Consider the following 19,134-nt stretch of genomic DNA (forward strand, 5'->3'; position numbering starts at 1 on the left):
CGGGGCCCCTTCAATTGATCATCTTGTGGGACTTAGGTCAGTACCTTCCTTGAGCAGAGAAGTCGGATGGCCAATGGGCAAGTGTTCCCTCTGCATGGTCGGGTCCGAGCCTGTGCCTCCGGGTCGTCGTGCTTCCGAAGGAGTCGGGAGTTCAGTCGGTTGGCGAAGTTAAGTCGGGGACGGAGCGCCAGTGAGGTTCGGACAGCCAGTACTCGCCGATCGCTGGCGACGTACATAATCTGTCCAGCGGAAGGATATTGGAGCGGTACGACCGTTGGTTGGTCGTTCGATTGATCGTCTCATCGGGTGACGTGTATTTGGTCTCTTGGCCGTTTCTGGGCCTCGTCAGTTGGTCATCTTGCCGGACGTGGGTCGGTTCCTTCCTTGTGCTGACATGTCGTGGCCAATGGGGCAACATTTACCTGCAGGGCTGGGTCCGAGCCAGTGTGCCCGGGTCGCTGTGTCTCCGAGTTCCGAACGGACGTGGGTTTGAGTCGGGTTGGAGCTGCAGTCAGCTTCGGACAGTCAAGATTCGCCAGACCGTTGCCGACACACGTATCTTGTGTGGGAACGACCTGGGTTGGTCGTTCGGTCGGTCGTGTCATCGGAAGACGTGTATTTGGTTGCCGACCGCTTGTGTAAACTCTCTGTGTGTCGAATTGATTCACCCTTGTGGTTCCATAGTGATTGATTTTGCGATTGTTCGAGTTCTTGTGCAAGTGTGTTTACGTGGAACCGTGTGTAGCTTCTGTGATTTCCACTGAGCAGATAAATGCTGTCTGCGTGCTGGAGTAGGCAGTTGGTCGGTTGCAACAGAGGGAATTGATTAGGTTGTTGGTTGGTTCTTCAGCCGTCCTAAGGTCGTGCTGCTACCCCACTGTTTAGCGTTACGCTTGCTGCCTCTCTCACCTAACCTGTTGTTAAAATTTTTTCCCCAGGCCGACCCTTGGAACACTTCTGAGCACCACTGTTTGTTGTTTGTGATTGCGTAGGTACTGTGACCGGCTTTCAGCCGTGTATTTACACTGTCTGTCTTATGTTTAGTATATGGCCTTCAGCCGAACTTCATAACAACCTCAAGATTAGGCCTTCAGCCATTTTTCTTTTAAAATTCTTGTTGCTCTGTATTTAGGCCTTCAGCCGCGTTTATTTCAGAATCTAGGATTTAATATGTAATTACTTGTCTGTAAGGTCTCTCTTTAATTATCTTGAATTCTTAAAACGGCCTTCAACCGTGTTTTGTAAATGTTTATCTTAAGCTTGTCTTTAATTATTCTTGAGTAATTGTCTGGGAAGAGGGCGGAGGAGCGGATAGAGGTTCAGGGCACTCTCTTGTCCTAGGGGTGGGAAATTGCCCCTAAAGGCGGAAGAATCAGCAACGATCAACGACATGAGGATACAGAAGGCAATGGAAACCACTGCATTAAAGACACGTAACGTGTATCCACAGGACATGTGGCCTGTAATTGAAGAAGTGTCATGATGATCTCTCCATTGGCAAAAGATTCCGGAATAGTCCCCCATTCGGATCTCCGTGAGGGGACTGCCAAGGGGGAGGTTACCATGAGAAAAAGATTGAATAATAAACGAAAGGATAACGTTCTACGAGTCGGGGCGCGGAATGTCAGAAGCTTGAACGTGGTAGGGAAACTAGAAAATCTGAAAATAGAAATGCAAAGGCTCAATCTAGATATAATAGGGGTCAGTGAAGTGATGTGGAAGGAAGACTAGGATTTCTGGTCAGATGAGTATCAACAGCAGCAGAAAATGGTATAACAGGTGTAGAATTCGTTATGAATAGGAAGGTAGGGCAGAGGGTGTGTTACTGTGAACAGTTCAGTGACCGGGTTGTTCTAATCAGAATCGACAGCAGACCAACACCGACAACGATAGTTCAGGTATACATACCGACGTCGCAAGCTGAAGATGAACAGATAGAGAAAGTGTATGAGGATATTGAAAGGGTAATGCAGTATGTAAAGGGGGACGAAAATCTAATAGTCATGGGCGACTGGAATGCAGTTGTAGGGGAAGGAGTAGAAGAAAAGGTTACAGGAGAATATGGGCTTGGGACAAGGAATGAAAGAGGTGAAATACAAATTGAGTTCTGTAACAAGTTTCAGCTAGTAATTGCAAACACCCTGTTCAAGAATCACAAGACGAGGAGGTATACTTGGAAAAGGCCGGGAGATACGGGAACATTTCAGTTAGATTACATCATGGTCAGACAGAGATTCCGAAATCAGATACTGGATTGTAAGGCGTACCTAGGAGCAGATATAGACTCAGATCACAATATAGTAGTGATGAAGAGTAGGCTGAAGTTCAAGACATTAGTGAGGAAGAATCAATACGCAAAGAAGTGGGATACGGAAGTGCTAAGGAATGACGAGATACGTTCGAAGTTCTCTAACGCTATAGATACAGCAATAAGGAATAGCGCAGTAGGCAGTAAAGTTGAAGAGGAATGGACATCTCTAAAAAGGGCCATCACAGAAGTTAGGAAGGAAAGCATAGGTACAAAGAAGGTAGCTGCGAAGAAACCATGGGTAACAGAAGAAATATTTCAGTTGATTGATGAAAGGAGGAAGTACAAACATGTTCCGGGAAAATCAGGAATACAGAAATACAAGTCGCTGAGGAATGAAATAAATAGGAAGTGCAGGGAAGCTAAGACGAAATGGCTGCAGGAAAAATGTGAAGACATCGAAAAAGAGATGATTGTCGGAAGAACAGACTCAGCATACAGGAAAGTCAAAACAAACTTTGGTGACATTAAAAGCAACGGTGGTAACATTAAGAGTGCAACGGGAATTCTACTGTTAAATGCAGAGGAGAGAGCAGATAGGTGGAAAGAATACATTGAAAGCCTCTGTGGGGGTGAAGATTTGTCTGATGTGATAGAAGAAGAAACAGGAGTCGATTTAGAAGAGATAGGGGATCCAGTATTAGAATCGGAATTTAAAAGAGCTTTGGAGGACTTACGGTCAAATAAGGCAGAAGGGATAGATAACATTCCATCAGAATTTCTAAAATCATTGGGGGAAGTGGCAACAAAACGACTATTCACGTTGGTGTGTAGAATATATGAGTCTGGCGATATACTATCTGACTTTCGGAAAAGCATCATCCACACAATTCCGAAGACGACAAGAGCTGACAAGTGCGAGAATTATCGCACAATCAGCTTAACAGCTCATGCATCGAAGCTGCTTACAAGAATAATATACAGAAGAATGGAAAAGAAAATTGAGAATGCGCTAGGTGACGATCAGTTTGGCTTTAGGAAAAGTAAAGGGACGAGAGAGGCAATTCTGACGTTACGGCTAATAATGGAAGCAAGGCTAAAGAAAAATCAAGACACTTTCATAGGATTTGTCGACCTGGAAAAAGCGTTCGACAATATAAAATGGTGCAAGCTGTTCGAGATTCTGAAAAAAGTAAGGGTAAGCTATAGGGAGAGACGGGTCATATACAATATGTACAACAACCAAGAGGGAATAATAAGAGTGGACGATCAAGAACGAAGTGCTCGTATTACGAAGGGTGTGAGACAAGGCTGTAGCCTTTCGCCCCTACTCTTCAATCTGTACATCGAGGAAGCAATGATGGAAATAAAAGAAAGGTTCAGGAGTGGAATTAAAATACAAGGTGAAAGGATATCAGTGATACGATTCGCTGATAACATTGCTATCCTGAGTGAAAGTGAAGAAGAATTAAATGATCTGCTGAACGGAATGAACAGTCTAATGAGTACACAGTATGGTTTGAGAGTAAATCGGAGAAAGACGAAGGTAATGAGAAGTAGTAGAAATGAGAACAGCGAGAAACTTAACATCAGGATTGATGGTCACGAAGTCAATGAAGTTAAGGAATTCTGATACCTAGGCAGTAAAATAATCAACGACGGACGGAGCAAGGAGGGCATCAAAAGCAGACTCGCTATGGCAAAAAAGGTATTTCTGGCCAAGAGAAGTCTACTAATATCAAATACCGGCCTTAATTTGAAGAAGAAATTTCTGAGGATGTACGTCTGGAGTACAGCATTGTATTGTAGTGAAACATGGACTGTGGGAAAACCGGAACAGAAGACAATCGAAGCATTTGAGATGTGGTGCTATAGACGAATGTTGGAAATTAGGTGGACTGATAAGGTAAGGAATGAGGAGGTTCTACGCAGAATCGGAGAGGAAAGGAATATGTGGAAAACACTGATAAGGAGAATTGACAGGATGATAGGACATCTGCTAAGACATGAGGGAATGACTTCCATGGTACTAGAGGGAGCTGTAGAGGGCAAAAACTCTAGAGGAAGACAGAGATTGGAATACGTGAAGCAAATAATTGAGGACGTAGGTTGCAAGTGCTACTCTGAGATGAAGAGGTTAGCACAGGAAAGGAATTCGTTGCGGGCCGCATCAAACCAGTCAGTAGACTGTTGACAAAAAAAAAAAAAATTGTTTGGGCCTTCAGCCGACAAGATACTTCAAGTTTCCTTAAGATGTTTTCCTGTTGTGCTGTGTAAAAGTTTGTCTATAAAGCCTCTCTTTTATTATGTAAGAATTTTTTTATTGGACTTTCAGCCGAAAAATTAACTTGAATTTCCCTTAAAATGGCGGTTATCCGTAATTTGTAAATGCTTGGCTTTTAAAGAATTTCCTTAGCTGATCTGAAACATTATTTCGGCCTTTAGCCGAGAAGATATATTAATTTTACTTACGTAAGACCTTCAGCCGTTACTCTAAATCCTGGTGTTTTTAAAACAATCATTCAAACTTATTCTGGAGAAGTTACTTAGGCCCTCCTCCGTGAATTGATCTTTGTTGTTTAAAGAGAAAACTGTGCATTGGATTGAGCAATAGAGTTGTGTGTGTTCTTGTATAACTAACAGTAACTGACCTTGGTACCTTTCCACAAACTGATGCGCTCTGTCCTGCGAAACCAGATTCCAGTTATCTTATCAGTCCACCTACTTTTGAACATTTTCCTGTAGCACCATATCTCAAATGCTTCGAATTTCTTCTGCTCTAGATTCCCCACAGTCCATGTTTCAATACCAAACAATACTGTGCTCCAGACGTACATTCTTAGAAATTTGTTCCACAAAGTAAGGCCTACGTTTGATACTAGTAGACTGCTCTTGGCCAGAAATTCTGCTACGTCCGTTATTTGTTATTTTGCTGTCTAGCCAGTAGAACTCTTTAACTTCATCTACTTCATGACTTTCAAGTTTGATGTTAAGTTTGTCGCTGTTCTCATTTCTGCTACTTCTTATTACCTTCGTCTTTCTTCGATTTACTCTCAATCCATATTCTGCACGCATTAGACTGTACATTCTATTCAGCAAATCATGTAATTCTTCTTCACTTTCACTGAGGATAGCGATATCATCATCGAATCGTATCATTGACACCCTTTCTCCTAGAATTTTAATTCCACTCTTCAACCTTTCTTTCATTTCCATCATTGCTTCTTCGATGTACAGATTGAACAGTACTACATTCCTGTCTTACACCCTTTGTAATCCTAACATTTCGTGCTTGGTCGTCCACTCTTATTATTTCATCTTTCATCTTGGTCTCACCCTATAGCTCACCCCTATTTTTCTCAGAAATTCGAACGGTTTTACCTGCTCGACAAATCCTATCTACGAGTCTTGATTTTTCTTAGTGTTGCATCCATTATCAACCATAAAGTCAGAATTGCCTCTCAGGTGCCTTTGCCTTTCCTAAAGCCAAACGGGTCGTCATTTAGCACATTCTGTTTTCTTTTCCATTCTTCAATATAATATCCTTGTTAAGCTGATTGTGCGACAATTCTCGCACTTGACAGCTCTTGCAGTCTTCGGAATTGTGTGGATGATTTTTTTTTCCAAAGTAAGACGGTATGTCGTCATACTTATACACCCTAGACACCAAGAGTCGTTTCGTTGCCATTTCCCCTAATGATTTCAGAAATTCTGATGTAATTTTATCTACCCCTTCTGCCTCATTTGACATTAAGTCCTCCAAAGCTCTCTTATATTATAATACTGGATCCCCGAATCTATTCTAAATCTACTCCTGTTTCTTCTTTTATCACATCAGACAAATATTCCCTCCTCACAGAGCCCTCCAGTGTACTCTTTCCACCTATCCGCCCCCTCCTATACATTTAACAGTGGAATTCCCTGTGCACTCTTTGTGCTACCAACTTTATCGAAAGTTGTTTTGACTTTCCTATATGCTGAGTCAGTCCCTCCGACAATCATTTCTTTTTCGATTTCTTCACATTTTTCATGCAGCAATTTCGTCTTAGCTTCCCTGAATTTCATATTTATTTCTTTCTCCAGCGAATTGTATTTCTGTATTCCTGAATTTCCCTGAACATTTTTGTACTCCCTTCTTTTATCGATCAACTGGAGTATCTCTTCTGTTACCCATGGTTTCTTCGCAGTTTCCGTCTTTCTACCTACGATTTCTTTCTAACTTCTGTGATTGCCCTTTTTAGAGATGTTCATTGTTCTTCAACTGTACTGCCTATTGACCTTTTCCTTATTGCTTTTTGTATAGCCTTAGAGAACGTCAAGCGTGTCTCGTCATCCCTTAGTTCTTACGTATCCCACTTCTTTGCGTATTGATTCTGCTTTACTAATCTATTGAACTTCAGCTAACTCTTCATCACTGCTATATTGTCATCTGAGTCTATATCTGCTCCTGGGTACTCCTTACAATCCATCCTTTGTCTGACTATGATGTAATCTAGCTGACATCTTCCCGTGTAACACGGTCTTTTCCAAGCGAACGGCCTGCTCTTGTATTCGTTATTACCGGATGACATGTAACACAGAACTCAGTTTGTCTTTCCCCTCTCTCATTCCTTGTCCCAAGACTACATTAGCCTGTAACCTTCTCTTCTACTCCTTCCCCTACAACTGCATTCCAGTACCCACGACTATTAGATTTCCATCTCCTTTTATGTACTGTATTACCACTTCGTTTCCTCATATACTTTCTCCATCTCTTCATCTTGAGCTTGCGTTGTCGATATGTACACCTGAGCTATCGTTGTGGGTGTTGGTTTGCTATCGATTCTAATGAGAACAACCCTATCACTGAACTGTTCACTGTAACACACTCCTGGCCCTACCTTTCTATTCAAAACGAATCCTGCTCCCGTTATACCGTTTTTGCTGCTTTTGATATTACTGTAAACTCATTTGACCAGAAATCCTTGTCTTCTTTCCATTACACTTCACTGACCCCCACTATATCTAGATCGAGCCTTTGCAATTCCCTATCCAGATTTTCTAGCTTCCCTACCACATTCAAGCTTCTGACATTCCCTCTCTTAGTACGTTATCTTTTATTCAATCTTTTTCTCACGGTCACCTCTTCCTTGGCAGTCCCCTCCAGGTTGTCAGAAAGTGGGACACTGCATGAATCTTTTGCCAAAGGAGATATCATCATGAGACTTTTTCAGTCACAGGCCACATGTGCTCTGGATACACGTTATATGTCTTTAATGCCGTGGTTTCCATTGCCTTCTGCATTCTTATGCCTTTGGCGATTGCTGATTCTTCCACCTTTAGGGACAGTTTCCCACCCTAAGGACAAGAGGGTGCCTTGAACCTCTGACCGCTCCTTCGCCCTCTCTGACAAGGCCGTTGGCAGAATGAGGTTGACTTCTTATGCCGGAAGTCTTCGGGCGCCAATGCTGATCAAATTTCAAGCAATGGCGAGTTTCGAACTCGAGACCGAGATCGTTTTGATTACTAATCACCCTAGACCACTTGTGCCAGAGTTTGGCTTTCAGAAAGGTAAATTCGCCAGAAACGCAGTTTTGACGTTGTGCTTGATAACAGAAGCAACACTGAAAAAAATCAAGACACGTTCATAGTATTTGTCGACCTGAAAAAAGTTTTCGACAATGTGGAACGGTGCAATATGTTCAAAATTCTAAGAAAAACAGAAGGAAGTTGCAGGGAAATAATGATAGTACATAACGTGTATAAAAACCAATAGAATACAATAAGACTGGAAGACCAAGAAGCAAGTGCTCGGATTAATAAGGTTGCGAAGCAGGGATGGAGACTTCACCCCTACTGTTTAGCCTATACGTCGAATAAGCAATTACGGTAATAAAAGAAAGTCTCAGGCAAAATCAGCCATGATGACGACATATAGAGCAGACTAGTGCAGGCAAAGATGGCATTCCAGGTCAAGAGTAATCTACCAGCACCAAAATAGTCATTGATTTGAACAAGAAATTTCTGGGAATGCTCATTTGGAGTACAGCGTTGTATGGTAGTGTATTACGCACTGTAAGGAAACCATAACCGAATCGAAGTGTTTGAGATGTAGTGTTACAGAAGAAAGTTGAAAATCAGGTGGAATGAGGAGGTTCTCATCACAATCAGCGAAGAAAGGAACTCGTGGAAAATACTGAAAAGAATAAGGAACAGCATGATAAGACATGTCTTAAGATATCAACGAATAACTTCAGTGGCACTAGAGGGAGCTGTAGAGCGTACAAACTGTAGAGGTAGACAGAGATTGGAACATACCCAATACGTAATTGAGGATGTAACCTGAAATTGCAACTCTGAGATGAGGAGGTCGGGACAGGAGAGGCAATCGCGGCTGCATGCATCAGACTAGTTATAAGACTGATAAAATACAATAGAATAAAGTACTGGCGATTTGTATGAAAGTGATGTACATGTAGCCTTTTCGAGTTCTACACAAGACTAGGTGCTAGGAAGAACTAGGGCTTGGCTTTCATCTTCACTTTGAACGCAGGGTAGATTTAATGCTGTCTAAATGAAAGTGACGACTTTTGTGGACATCTACAAGTACTGCAGGCTCCATGGCCAAAGAGGACCGTTGGTAAGACGGCAACTAGTATGATCGTTTGGTTATAATCCTCCCGATAGCTTGAAAAACGGATTGATTGAAAGGGAAAGAACAAAGAATATATCGAGTTCACTGGCAACTCAGAGTGCCAGTTTCGTCCTGGAAACAACCTCTTATACGTGCCTCAGCCATTTCCATCATATACCTTACTGCAGATTTTCTTGACTATTTAGGTGTGCAGTACATCATTTTTGGGAATATATAAAAAAAACGATTAAGGTACAAGGAGGCAGATGCGTTGTCTTAAAGCTATGACACCTCCTCAGAGATCTCTACTTGTAAGGCGTTAACCATAAAGGTTAATGACATGATTTGTGGTCCCGTGTGACACCTCGTACTTCACCGATTCACTTGACAAGTGGACATGCTACATCATTTCTGCTGAATCCGCGCTTCAGCAACCCGATGTCAGACACCATAGATTACAGTATCGAGATACCTACCGACAGCTGTTCCTGTTAACCTGTGTTTAAATAATTTTATTGAAACATCTCATTTGTACCTCGATGACGAATGAGAGACGTTCGTACGACGTCACAGCAACTTCAGTTTCCAAAATATGAATGTAAATATTATGTGTGTGAACATGTGATTTTTAATAGTTAAATACACTGTAATGTTTCTTCAGCGAATTGTGCTTCTATTGTCCTCAGATTCGTTCATCTTCTAACATCGACCGTACACTAATGCAGAATTTTATAGTGAAATGAAATTCATGGGCGACATTTCTGTGTATTAAAATCGTTTTTGTTATGTTGTACCCGTTTGAAATAAGGTACTTCCCTTGTAAGGTCTCTAATGAATAATTTACGGCATATCATAGCCACGCATACATTTAAATAATAATTTGCACCATGAAACCCAATACCTCATAGGTATTTGACAGTTACACTGATTACCACAATGGTTTGCCTATCACATAACCAAAATACATTGCAAAAAAATCATGTACGTCGATTTGTTTTAACTGCAGATTCATCAGAGACATGTCAACGCTTACAGCATTGTCAAAGTCGGCTGTTGGGGTGATGTGGCATAGAGGAACAACCACAGGTAAACCAGACCAGGCAGACTTGATGTACTGACAGGCAGTCACCGTCGTACATTGCAGAAGTCGGGTATAAAAACAAAGCTTAAAATCAGAGGAAACAATAACCCTTGAGCACCAGAATGCTAAGTAGGTACTCACTATCCACACATTCCTGTAGAGTGATACGCAAGACTTGAGCTGGTGTAAAGAGCGAACCCACCGAATAGTGGATGACTGTACACGAGTGGAAATCCTATGGAAGTGTTTGGGTTTGGGAAAAGGCTGGGGAACGTTATTTATCATCATATGTAGTGACAGTAGTGACGCATACAAGAGATCTTCGTACGGTATATGGGTGATTTTCGTGGTGGGAATGGTCCTATTACTATACTTAAGAAAAAGCTAAAAGCGGAAGGACAGGAACACGAAATGGTTCAAATGGCTCTGAGCACTATGGGACTTTACTCCTGAGGTCATCAGTCCCCTATAACTTAGAACTACTTAAACCTAACTAACCTAAGGACATCACACACATCCATGCCCGAGGCAGGATTCGAACCTGCGACCGTAGCGGTCGCGCGGTTCCAGACTGTAGCACCTAGAACTGCTCGGCCACCCCGGCCGGCCAGGGACACATTTTACAGCATTGTATACTGAGCACAGTAGAGGAACAGTTCTTGGACAATGATCGTTTTTATTGCGGTCTTCTGCCCAAAGACTGGTTTGATGCAGCTGTCCTTGTACTTTATCCTTTGCAAGCCTCTTCATCTCCAAATAGCTGATGCAATCTACATCCTTATGAACCTGCTTGTTGTCTTCATCTCTTGGTCTACCCCTACAATTTTTACCCCACACTTCCCTCCAATAATAAACTGATGATCCCATGATGTCTCAGAATGTGTCCTATCAAGCGACCCTTTCTCTTACATGAAATGTATGCGCTGTTGCGAATATGGACAACCATCAGTGTATAATGGAATGATACCCATGAATGCGGGACAGGGACTCGAATCAGGATTTCTACGGAGCGTTCATCTGACCATCAGGCTATCCGAGCATGCCTCACGGCCAGACCCAAACTTCCATATACCACCAACCATGTGTCTATAACCTGTATTCGTGCATCCATTACGTGTGTTATAGTACAGGGCAGACATTTTAATTGAAATTCGGGTGCCCAGTGTTGCCAGATAAATACGATATTGTAGTGCTTGTGTGCTTCAGAAAATCCATGTTGCTTTGGACATACATACGTGTCAGAGGCCGTTATGAAGTATATGAAATGTATTCGGTGTTGCGAATATGAATAACCACCAGCTGTATAATGGAATGACGACAGTGAAAATTTGTGCCGAACCGGGCCCAGAACCCGAATTTCCAGTTTACCGCGAGAAGTCACCTTACCATTAGGCTGTCCGAGTTTGCATAGGCAAAGGAACATTGCATCGTATTTATCCGCTGACACTGGGCAAGTGACTTTCAGTTAAAATGTCTCTCCTGTACGGGAATATACATAATTTGTGTAAGAGTGCAGGTTTTAGACACATGGCTGACGACATATGTAAGTTCAGATCTGGCCATGAGGCGTGCTCGAATAGCCTAATTGGAAAAAAATGGTAAGGCGACCGCTCGCGATAAGTGGGAAATCCAGATTCACTATTGTCATTCTGTCAAACAGCTGATGGATGTCCATAATCGCAATATACCTCTTTTGTAACACGACATGCTCAGTAGAGTGTCGACATATTGTCTACTCGATCACAAGACCTATCACCAATCGAGCACGTATGGGGCAATACAGGACGATAATGCCAGCGTCATGCACAAGCAGCATCAACCGTCTCTGCATTGACCGATCCAGTCCAACAGGCATAGAACTTCATCCTATTCGGCACCTGCATAACGCAATTCATGCGCGTTTGCATGCTTCCTTTCAAAATTCTGGCGGCTGCACTGGTTATTAATGTGCCAGCATTTCACATTTGTAATGATTCATCTCGCGCTTACATTAACCTGTGACCTTGCAGTGTTAGTCACTTACATATGTTATCTACACAAATGTATTCCCGAAATTTCGTGACTAATTATTTTTTGGTGTCGTGATTTATTTCCGTCGATCTAGTTCTCTTCTTCAAGTGGTGTAGGTTATGCCAGGCAGCGAGTACACGTAACTGGACAGCTTGTAGCACCTGAAGAAGACGGTAGTTCGGTTGTCGAAACATTGTGCACAATGTGGAATCAACAGCTTGGCTCGACAGCAAAAGCACACCATAAATCAACCATGCTGAGGGAGGCTTACGACTGCACTGGCAGTTTCATAGGTCGCTATCGCTGTGGTAATATATTAACTTATTCGTTGGCTTTACTCGTTTATACCAGAGGGGTCTATCGTGCAGCATCGCTTTAAGTACCATACATTTAACAAATAATTAGTCCTCAAATACATTTTCTGTAGACAGACAAGCCAGTGATCAATATACATCAGCCTAGTAATCTTTATCTACTGATGGATTAAGGCCCAAAGTTTTACTTCTGCTTTGGACCACAATAGACTATGAAGTAATTTTATATTTCAAGGATCGATACATAAAGAAGTTGAAATGTTTATCTTTGCCTTATTATCACGTTCACCTTTGCTTTATCGTCTCTGGAATCAGTGGATCACTTGCAAATGGTCTTACAACCCGAAACCTGGGTTGTGCAGTACCCATAATGAAGTTCGTGAAACAAGGCAAAAAACAATGTTTGTTTAGTTAATTGTGCTGTTATTTTCGTTTAGAATACACTACTGTGAATGTGGCAATGTTTTATCACCGGAAGACGATGGGAGCCCTAGTCCAATCGTCGGGTAACTCTGAAATATTTTTCTGTTGTTTCCCGAATCATCTCTAGGTAAATGCGGGTATTATACCTTTGTAACATTTACGGGTCCAAGATAATGTCTACATACTGAAAATAAAAGAGCCGTAGTTGTAATCTTATTTTTACTAAAAATAATGCCTTTCGTCGACGTTAGGCAGCATCAGATTAACTAAACTGAGAAAGGATGCTAATTAAGTAACTATCCTATAAACATTATAGGGCATGGCTCTAAGCTGCACCAAAAGTTTAGTTAAAACCATGAAATTGTTAGATGAAGTGCATTGCGCCGACTATCAAAACCCTGCATCAGTCACACATAAAACCGCCTGGAAAATGTTCTAGTCGTCAGAATAACTGTTGGGGCATAGACAGAAAATTTCGGAAATCAACCCACAGCCACGACAGAAATGAGGTCTGACAAACTAATAGAGAAAACCAATGAAGAATTACAAATACCTTTGAACTGTTACGGCATCAAGTAGAGCACAGCGTAGAGCCACACGTACATATTGCCCTGATTACCAAACAGCCGAGCGCTCTAACCGGCAGCGGCACTAGAATTATTAAACGGCGAATGGTCATATATAGCTGCTCTAATATAACAAAACCACGGTAGACGGCGCAAGTAACTCAAGTTAGGTAAAAGGCCAATATAGCACTGATTAACCTATACTTTATAGGAAGGGACAAGTAAGATTAAAATTAAAATTAAAATTATTGAACAGGCAATATGGGCAATCCAAATCAGGTGCAATACAGTGACGCTTACTGTACATACTACGTAAACAAGGCTGTGGTAAATGACGGGATATTACACATTAATCAGCAAGTACGACTGGGTAAAGCTTACAAAAGCAGCCTGCATGAACAGTTAAACAAACCATCTACAAAATTGCAATAAAACTTTTAAAAATCTTAAAAACGTTATAAAAATACACGTCTATGTGAGGGGAAGATTGCAATGTCGCTGCACAATTAAACTCACTCTCAAACACCACACAATTATAGTGAATGTTACAGGGTCCAATAAAAACCTACACATTTAAGTGCATACATGGCGGTCATTGGATTAACACGCATTATACACCATACAAAAAGAAGAAGAATAGAAAGTCGAGGACCAATGGTACACATTGAACAGGTCTCAGAACAGGAAACAAGTATACAACGATAAACAAAATATTGGAAAAATAATGCTAAGTCTATGAAGGAACGTTTATGACAGGTATCATTAAATCATAAAATCATAAAATATTTGATCATTCAGAGAAGTATCAGTATGCACGCATGAGTGTATAGCAGTTTCCATCTCTTCTAACAAGTTCAGCATTTTCTTGACCGAATGGAGTACTTTTAAACGGTTTAGTATCGGCGGCTGATGGCCACTAGCTTTTAAAGTGTTCCGCAAACGCTGAGTGGTGTTTAATCTGCCTTTTTCTACCCAGTTAATGCTCACGAAATCTAATGTTAAACATCCTGCCCGTTTGTTCTATATACGAAGCATTTCATTCACTCCAGTTGATCTTGTACACGCCTGAGCCAGCAAATTTATCTCTATACGGCTGTTCGTTGTGGGTATAACGGTTCTGTAGGCTGTTGGCCGAAGCAAAATAACTTCTACAAAGCGTTTCTTAAAAAGTTTTCCTGCTCGTATGAAAGATTTCCTACGTAGGGGATTCTCACGAAGTTACATGATGCTATAAGAGTTCAAAGATATTTGTAATTTTTCGTTGATTTTCTTTATTATTTTGTCAGACCTCCTTTCCGTCGTGGTTGCTGGTTGATTTCCGATATTTTCTGTCTAACGTTCAATCGTCCCTATTGGCTAATCTGACGACCGTATTTCCATCGGGACTGTTTTATGTGTTTGTTGTTGACGTAGCGCTTTGGTATCCGAGCAGTGAACTTCATTCGACATTTTTACGTGAGTGTTGTTCGGGTTTTTTAATTAAATTTTTGGCACAGCTTAGAACCGTGCCTTAAAAAGTTAATAGGTTAGTTAATTAAATACCCCCCTTTTCTCATTTTAGATAATCTGCTGATGCCTAACCAAGGCGAAACGCGTTATTTTTAAATAAAAATAACTTTTCAACCGTAACTGTTTTATTTTTAATATGACCAGAAAAACCAGTTGCTGTTTGTCAGCCATCGATGGAGTGGAATGACTACTGTTATGTCTACATATTGGACCTTTCCACAGGAGCTAAAGGTCAATAATTTCCAATTCAAAGACGATAGTAAAAGAAAATTATTTACGTTTTCTTGTGGGATGCGCCATTTCAGAATTGCTCCACTTTGTTGATGTGGAATGGAAGCATACTAACGTCTGAATGAAACGGTCTACATCAAAAGTTTTATTATATTTTGCAACAGCTAATTTCACTCAGTACAGGCAATCTTCAGATCTACAAATCAATATTAAAAATTAAAGTTAGATTGTTTGCGTATGGGACGTACGCCATTTGATGTTTCCACACTTTCGACAGAACTGGAACTGCGCCATCCGCAACAACAGCACTAGAGGCTCTGCCCTCTATGAAGGCATCAAACCTACAACAAAACAACTACTACACTGACAATTGTATCATTTTCTGCCGTCATATTTTATTTATTTACTTTTAGCGCTGTTCTGGTATTATATGACCTTGAAATGCCCTAATGCCTAGTAAGAGAAGAATGAATTGCTGAAATGTAATGTCTAGAAATCTTCATGGGTACAACACGTGTCTCTAAGATGTCTGCAACATGCGACCTACCTTAATTGGCCTGAAAATCGTCTAGAAAGCTAGTGAGTACTTCATCTGCTGGAAGCACTTTTGTAGCAGCTTGCATTATTCTGAAAGCCGATCATTTATAGTACGTAATGCTAGCTTCTACTACTAATCACAAATAAGCATCACCGGCCCACCCGGTTAGCCGTGCGGTCTAACGCACGGCTTTCCGGATTGGGAAGGAGCGCCTGGTCCCCGGCACGAATCCGCCCAGCTGACTTCAGTAGAGGTCCGGTGAGCCGGCCAGTCTGTGGATGATTTTTAGGCGGTTTTCAATCTGCCTCGGCGAATTCGGGCTGGTTCCCCTTATCCGCCTCAGATACACTATGTCGACGATTGCTGCGCAAACAAGTTCTCCACGTACTCGTACACCACCATTACTCCATCACACAAACTTAGGGGCTACACTCGTCTGATGTGAGGCGTTCCCTGGGGAATGGAGGGGGGGGGGGGGGGGGGGGGGAGGGGGCCGAACAGCACAATAACCCTGAAAGAGTGGTTCGGTGTGGGGCGGCGGAGGGGTGAAGTCGACTGCGGTAGTCGTCGTGGGGTTGTGGACCACTGCGGCTGCGACGGGGAAGGAGCCTCTCCGTTGTTTCCCAGACCCCCGGTTAACTTACAATACAAGCATCACAAACTTGTCCTCATATTTTAAGGAGGGAAAAAGCACATTTGCAAGATATCGCCGCCCGCGGCGGCCGTGCGGTTCTAGGCGCTTCAGTCCGGAACCGCCCGAGTGCTACTGTAGCAGGTTCGAATCCTGCCTCGGGCATGGAAGTGTATGATGTCCTTAGGTTAGTTTGGTTTAAGTGGTTCTAAGTTCTAGGGGACTGGTGACCTCAGATGTTAAGTCCCATAGTGCTCAGAGCCATTCGAATCTTTTTTTGCAAGATATCAACTCCAGCAATCGATCCCGCCGTAATTCCGAAAGAACGCAGCTAAGCTCTTCTGAGTCCGCCCCAGTAGCTGAGTGGTCAGCGTGACGGCTTGCCGTCCTCCGGGCCCGGGTTCGATTCCCGGCTGGGTCGGCGATTTTCTCCACTCAGGGACTGGGTGTTGTGTTGTGTTCATCATCATTTCATCCCCATCCGGCGTGCAGGTCGCCCAATGTGGCGCCGAATGTAATAAGACCTGCGCCAAGGCGGCCGGACCTGCCCCGCGAGGGGCCTCCCGGCCAATGACGCCAAACGCTCATCATCATCATCAGCTCTTCTGAATGTACAATGCGCAAGGATTGTCTGTCACTCGTCCGCCCCACTGAAGCTGCGTAATACCCGAGGGCAAATACTATTACAGTTGAACGAGGAAGCGGTTACGAAAAACTGTTTTGACATCGATTTACAATCTTTGTTCTTTGCGTCCAATTGTGCGGTTTCTAGCCCGTAGTCAGTGCCAGAGATCTCTTTGTTTCGAACGTTCTTATGGTGTGGTTTACAAATGCAATGTAAATGAGTGAAACAAATGATTGTGTCAATAAATAAGAAGTATAGCGTTATTCAATTATAACATCGCAGTTCTGGGATATTTTCTTTGGATTTTAAAGCTTACACTGTTAAGTACATTTACAGGAAATGCGCTATTTTTCAACGTGAGTGGCATAATTAAATTGTGTATCGAAAATCATTAACTTCATTTCATAATAATTCCTTAGTTGGTTAGGTTTCTTCATTTTTATTTTGAGGCACAGCGGAGTGTTGTGCAGTGTCATCCAGATTAAGTTTGGTGACTTTGTACTCTGTAACTGTGTTGGTTAATCGGAATGTTAATACACTATTACTTCAAGACATGAATAGAAGAGTATTTTTTATTTACAGTAATTAATTACATCGAAAATAAAAAACTACAATTATGAGTCTTGCAAAAAGTGTCTTTCAGTAACAGCCATTATCTTTTCTGTGATAATATCGGTTGTTAATGATACACTGCACTGATAGTTACTGAACAGCAATAGAACGCATAAGCATGGGAACTTATTATTATCATTTCAGCTCAGTTCACCAATATGTACTTCACTATTTTACAGAGATCGCAAGTTAAATACAATGTATTCTCCTCTTCCACGTATCCAATATGAGCCCAACCTCTGCACTGGTACGTGGCACCCAGTCTTCTTCAATGATTCTAGACACATAATGCAGTCTCTTCTGCTGACCCATTATTTCCATTAAATTCCTGTTTTATTCGTTCCTTTGTAGTTGACTTTCCATTGCTACTCTTTGCGTGCTTACTTTATTTTGGAACACCCAACTTACACTCAGCTTTCTTCAACTCTCTTTGAGACTTTCTGCTCTTAACCTCTTTTCTTCCTTGGCGATCTTTTACTTTTCTAATTGTTGGAAACACTTTAGCTGCCTTCTTCGCGGTAATTTTTTTAGACATATCCTTGCTCACAGCAATTTTCAAACACGGTTGATTCCGTTTACATCGTAAACTGAAACAGAAGATAATCGGAGCGTTTGAGATGTGGTTCTGTAGAAGAATTTTGAAAATTAGGTGATCTCACAATAAATGAGAGGTTTCTACGCAGAACAGGTGAAGAAAGGAACATTAGGGGAATAACTTCCATAGTGATGGACGGAGCTGTGGAGGGTAACAACTGCACAGGAAGACAGAGATTCTAATTTTAAAAAAGCACTCCGTCTTCAGGCCACAAGTGGCCCATCGGGACCAACTGACGGCCGTGTCATCCTCAGCTAAGGATGCAGGTAGGAGGGCCGTGCGGTCAGCACACTGCTCTCCCAGTCGTTACGATGGTTATCTGTGACCGGAGCTGCTACTATTCGGTCGAGCAGCTAGGCTTCAATTGGCATCACGAGGCTGAGTGCCCCCGAAAAACGGCAACAGTGCATGGCGGCCCGGATGGTCACCCATCCAAGTGCCGGCCACACCCGACAGCGCTTAACTTCGGTGATCGGACGGGAACCAGGGTATCCACTGCGGCAAGGCCGTTGCCCACAGATTCTAATACTTTCAACAATTAATTGAGGACATTGGATACAAGAGATACTCTGAAATGAAGAGGTTTGTAAAGGAGAGCAGTTCATGGCGGGCTGTATCAAACAAATTACATTCGATTGTTCAGTCTCAGTAGTCGGTAAGACGCTCCCTTACAGCACAGATACAGATTTATATTCTGATGGATATGTTATTTAAATTTACTGCTAAACTTCATGAATAAAACAAAATAATAAAAGAAAAAAATTACTTATACAGGATTCACAGAACTACATATTCATATAACAATAAGGTATAGTATTCGCTAAGAAGCTGTTAACCTATTACATGTAATAACATCAGATGCTCTTAGGCAAGACTTTCTTCAAAATTGAGTGAGAAATTTTATGCCGAGAAAAATCGCGCGAAATGGAAGTGGTTTTACTTTTTCGTATGAAAAATAATGCAAAAAGATTTGACATATGTAAGTCTGCAGGTTTTCTTGGCCGTTGTCACTGAAGTTAAAATCTTCTGGCTTATTAGGCCACGTCATGTTTCTTCTAAAATGATAGGCGTTTCGACCCCGCTGCTGGGATCTTCCTCACGATCTTCTGGTGTCTAGCAGTAGTGCACACCAGAAGAT

The 19,134-nt window shown here is 42.0% G+C and overlaps 1 pseudogene; it reads right to left on the bottom strand.

The window, feature by feature from the left end:
* Positions 1–18,392: 18,392 nt before the first annotated feature.
* Positions 18,393–18,510, bottom strand: LOC126189384 (5S ribosomal RNA; annotated as a pseudogene).
* Positions 18,511–19,134: the final 624 nt, after the last annotated feature.

Source organism: Schistocerca cancellata, chromosome 5 (genome assembly GCF_023864275.1).
Source record: "Schistocerca cancellata isolate TAMUIC-IGC-003103 chromosome 5, iqSchCanc2.1, whole genome shotgun sequence".
In the NCBI taxonomy this organism is placed as follows: Eukaryota; Metazoa; Arthropoda; class Insecta; order Orthoptera; family Acrididae; genus Schistocerca; species Schistocerca cancellata.